The sequence below is a fragment of the Sarcophilus harrisii genome, chromosome 4 (assembly GCF_902635505.1).
Source record: "Sarcophilus harrisii chromosome 4, mSarHar1.11, whole genome shotgun sequence".
NCBI classification, from domain to species: domain Eukaryota; kingdom Metazoa; phylum Chordata; class Mammalia; order Dasyuromorphia; family Dasyuridae; genus Sarcophilus; species Sarcophilus harrisii.
In genome coordinates, this window is record NC_045429.1 from 50,363,331 (window position 1) to 50,367,768 (window position 4,438).

General features: G+C 38.8%; 1 pseudogene; it reads left to right on the forward strand.

The window, feature by feature from the left end:
• Positions 1–1,587: 1,587 nt before the first annotated feature.
• Positions 1,588–2,391, forward strand: LOC111720375 (annotated as a pseudogene).
• The last annotated feature ends 2,047 nt before the right edge of the window (positions 2,392–4,438 follow it).

Sequence of the window (4,438 nt, forward strand, 5' to 3'; positions counted from 1 at the left end):
CAGACTCCTAATTCCCCACTCTGGGAGTTGAAAGTTTCTGTAGTTTAGGCTGATACTATCGCCTAACCCAGCTAGCCCCAGAGTTCCATTTTTTTTTTCCTGTAAAGCTAGCCTGTAAGTGTTCACACTTCATGCCAGTCCTACCATCTTTCTTAGAGTCTTTTCTAATTGTCTGAGGAGTTCTCCTATTCTGCTGCAAGTCTGATTTGTTTTTCATGGTCTATATTTGCTCTGAGGTGAAATTTTCTGTTGTTTGTAGGGGAAATCTGGAGAGCTTGAAATTTTCTGACTTACTCCATCATTTTCCCAGAATCATCCTCTGCTGCCTGACATTCAAGGCTGTCCATAGACTGGTCCCAATCTTCTTACTCCACTTGATTGAACATTATTGTTCAATGCTTATCAAGAATTGAAAGCTGGCTTCTTCCTAAAATGAAAATGCTAGAAGCATCCTTGAACAGAAGACTCTCTGAATTTTATGATTGCAGCCTTTGCCACAATGCTCAAAGGATAAGAGGGAGTTCTTCCTTAAAGTTATAGCATATGGGAGCTGGCAGAGCCCTTGGGATCATATCTTTTAAATTAATTTTATTGATGTGAAAACTGAAGCCCAAATAAAAGTGACAATATAAGCTGTATAACCTTGGACAAGCCACTTTCTCAGACTGTTTCCTTAACTATGAAATTCTGATAATAATATCCTCTAGTTCTTACAGAACTGGATCTCACACATTCAGAGCCAGTGATTTTCAAAAATGAAAGATGTTGGACTGTTAGTTTCTGAGATCATTTTGGATTCAACAAGCATTCATTAATAATCTACTATGTGTCAGGCCCTGTGCTTGGTGTTGAGTGATACAAAGACAAAATGGAAAAGTCCTTGCTTTCAAGGAGCCTCCATTTCAATCAGGTATAAAGAACATTTTGTAAGTACTTAGATTACTAGATAGTAAGTTTTCAAAAAAAGAGCAATGGGGCAGCTAGGTGGCACAGTGAATAGAGCACCAGCCCTGAAGGCAGGAGGGCATGAGTTCAAATATGGTCTCAGACACTTAACACTTCCTAGCTGTTTTGGGGAAGTCACTTAACTACAATTAACTCAGCAAGAAAAATCAATGATTTTTGCCCAACACAATAATAAAATCTGATTGAATTTAATTGACCTGATAAGATCAAAGTTGCATAGTAGTTAGTTGCAGAATTAGATGAAAGTGGTAGTTTTTTCTCTAGAGATAAGATTGCTGCCAAATATTCACTTTTATATTTCAAATACTCACAGATTTTTCAAAGGTATTTGAAAGACTTTCATGTGGAAACAGGAATATATAAGTCCCAGAGAGGTGAATTAATAGCTGATTGGAAGCTACAGATAGGTACAATGTTAAATAATAATTTTCTAACAGAAATCAGAGAAATTATACAGATGTCCGTGTATTTATATACCACACAATGCACAGAATGTATGGAGTGAGATATCTTAGGTCAACCAAGAACAGCAAATGGCAGAAGACACTGGTGTTGCAGAAGGAGAGGGAGGCTGTGGTGGACTCAGATTGGAGGCTGAGGCAGCTTCTGCAGTGGCTTTAATGTGGGGACCAAGGTCAAGGCCAGGACAATGGCCCTAGGGTCTGGGGAGGAAAAACTAAAGGTAAGAAATGGGTTTCTGTCACTAAGCTGGACAGGCTAGTTAAGGGCATAAAGATCAAATGTTTGGAAGAGATTTCTCTTTTCTCCAAGGAGTTTGAGATTATAGATTTCTTCCCAGGATCTTCATTGAAAGATAAGGTCCTGAAAATCATGCTTGTGCAGATACAAACTAGAACTAGATACCAGGTTCAAGTCAATTTTGTAATTTTGTGGCCCTTTTGGCCTGGCTGTCAATTGTTCCAAGGAAATGGCCACAGCTATTTGTGGTACCATCATTCTGGCCAAATCGGCAAGCCTCACACAGTGTCCTGAGAGGTCACTGAGCTTTGCAGGTTGGTTCTGGTGTGCCTGATCTGATGATGGCTGGAATTGATGACTACTCCACTTTTGCTATAGAGGCTGTACTAACACTCTGGGATCATTGCTAAAACTACCTTTGATTCCATCTCCACAGTATAGAGCTCTCTAACCTATGGAACAGATATAATATTCACTAAGTCTCCCTAGTAGGGATTTGCTAGCCACCTTGTGAAGACTCATATTTGTATCCAGAGGTCCCAGGCAGCTGTGGTGTCAACCATATAGATTTTTTTTATGAACAAGAAATAAATTGACCTTTGCATATGAGAGAGAGACAGAGAGATGGAGAGATGGAGAGATGGAGGGAGGGAGGGAAGGAGAGAGAGAGAGAGAGAGAGAGAGAGAGAGAGAGAGAGAGAGAGAGAGAGAGAGAGAGAGAGAGAGAGAGAGAGAGAGAGAGAGAGAGAGAGAGAGAGAGAGAGAGAGAGAGAGAGACACTCACTTAGATTTCACCCAGTGGAAAATTCCCTTCAAAATTTTTCCTCAATTCTTTTCTGGCAGGGGTAATCTAAGGATAAAAATACGATCAAAGTTCCATCTCCTCTACATTTTGGCTTCTGTCCAGAGTCTTTTCCTTTAGGGATGTTTCCTTAAAGAGAATCTGAATCCACCTGTCTCCTCTTTCAAAGCTAGAAACCAGAAGACCAGAAATCTCTCCTTTTCCAAGCTCCCAGTAACTCCATCCCTTGGGTTACACAAGCACAAACATAGTTCCAATTGTCAAAGGTTTTATATTCTAATGGATTAAGACAACACATAAAAGCATAAAAGAGAACTAGAAAAAAAGAGTGTTGTGGGTAGAAGTGGTGGTGGGGGGGAGGAGTGGGAAAGTGGTCTAGAGTTAGGTGGATGATCTTAGTAAGAAATTTACTTCTAACTGTGATCAAATGGCTAGTGTGACTACTTCCTCAAATGGAAGGTCTGAGAAGATATTCACCAATCAGAGAAATTCTCCACAAGGAAGGAGAAATCGCCGGCATATATTTTGGGATAGAGGTGGAAAAGCAGTCATGAGCATCAAAGGCTCAACTGTTTAGACATGTACATGATTGCTATGGGAATTTCCTCAAATAGTAGGTCCAGGGAAGAACTGATCATTCTGAAATCTATCATTGGGAGACCACTGCTTTTCCCTCTGCATCATTTTGTAATTGCCTTGTTACTTATTTGTGCAGACATTTTCTGCCATGGCACAAGCATATTCTTTTTACTGGAATATAGACCTGGCCATTGAGAGCCCAAAAGGTAATCCCCAAATAGACCTCTTATTGTCAGGTGTAGAGGATGGAACTTTGGAGAAGTATACTTGAAACAAGGTGTTAGTTAACTCAGTGGAACTGATGAGATGATGATTCTCTAGTTCACAAAAATACTTAGTGCTTAGCATGGTGATGTAATGGTTCTCTAGTTCACACATATTCAGTATATTGTAATGATGTAATTGTAATAGGGTATATAAACCAGGGACAAAGTCAGACTAATTGAGGAGACTGGTTGAGACTGTCAGACTGTCAGACTGCTGGAGGAGACTGGGTCAGACTGAGACTGGGTCAGACTATGACAGAAAGCTACTCTGAACATTACAGTCAGGGATATCACATCCTGGTGAGAGGTAGCAGGAAAGTAAGCAGTTTTCAAGTACACTCAACATCATGTACCTCAGAGTGAATAAGGCTAAAAGGATACTTGGAGTCTGGAATGACCTCACCCAGTGGGAACAACTTTATTCCATTCAATTGACACTTTGCCAACATGTTTAAGTAATTTTGAATTTGAATTGTCCCTAGGACGAACTCCCTCTTTTTTACAGTCAACCTTTCAGCTTGTCAACAAGCACTGATTAAATACTTACGGTGTTCCAGGTACTGTGCTAAGCACTGGTCATGCAAAAAAAGTTTCAAGGAGTTCACATTCTAATAGCATCTTCTGTCTTATTACCATTTATAAGCAGAAACAATATTGACTCCAGATTGAGAAACAATGATGTTTTTATATAGCAGATATCACTTTGTTTTACTATTGAATTAATTTTAGTGGAAAATATTTACTAAATTTTTGTTATGGATAAGACCTTGTATTAGGTACTGTGGGGGATTCAAAGACACACTATACTATTCAAAGATATAATAAAAATATAATATACACTGTCCTCAAGGAACTTATTGTCTATTATTAGGGATAAGACATTTAAGCAGATTATTGTAATTAGAAAATAGTTTGATGAGTAGAAGTCTTAACTCTTTAAGGATGTAAGTCATACATAGAAAAAATTCCTGCATTATTAATTTTCACAAGGACAAAAGTCACTGATGAATGATGGATGTTAAGAGTCTAGAGCATTGGTTCTCAAAGTATGGTCTAGATAATCCTGGGGATCTCTGAAACCCTTTTAGAGGGTCTACAAATTCAAAAATAATTTTTATTTCTAATA